This window comes from Antrostomus carolinensis, unplaced genomic scaffold (assembly GCF_000700745.2).
Source record: "Antrostomus carolinensis isolate BGI_N321 unplaced genomic scaffold, ASM70074v2 scaffold35100, whole genome shotgun sequence".
In the NCBI taxonomy this organism is placed as follows: Eukaryota; Metazoa; Chordata; class Aves; order Caprimulgiformes; family Caprimulgidae; genus Antrostomus; species Antrostomus carolinensis.
Genome location: NW_010288271.1, coordinates 3,841 through 4,276, shown reverse-complemented (window position 1 = coordinate 4,276; position 436 = coordinate 3,841). Strand labels below are relative to the sequence as shown.

The 436-nt window shown below is 62.4% G+C and overlaps 1 protein-coding gene across 1 annotated transcript in view; it reads left to right on the top strand.

The window, feature by feature from the left end:
* LOC104523534 (integrator complex subunit 3-like) overlaps positions 1-436 on the top strand; it is a 6,255-nt gene that overhangs the window by 2,207 nt on the left and 3,612 nt on the right.

Below are 436 nucleotides of genomic sequence, written 5' to 3'. Positions count from 1 at the left end.
TCCCAGCTCCCTTAACCCGAGTCCCCATGGGTTGTTTGTCATTCACCTTGCACATCCTGCAGCCCTGGGGGGCTCGGTGTCACCTGCCTCCCATGGGACACAGTGTTAGAGCCACCTCGGCATCGATCGCTGCCGTCTCCGCCTGCTGGGGTGGGCTGGCTGCGTCCCACCGCTCGCGGTGAAGAGCACTTGATTTGTTTTCATTAACGCAGTGCACGAGGCTGGCTAATCTAATCCCAGCTCGAAATTGCCTTGGTGAAAAGCTCGCGATGATGGAGCGCGCGGGGGCTGCGAGCGTGCAAGGGGCTGTGAGCTTGCGGGGGCTGTGAGCGTGCAGGGGTGTGAGTGTGCAGGGCTGTGAGCATGCAGGGGTGTGAGCGTGCAGGGCTGTGAGCATGCAGGGCTGTGAGCATGCAGGGGTGTGGGACTGCAGGGG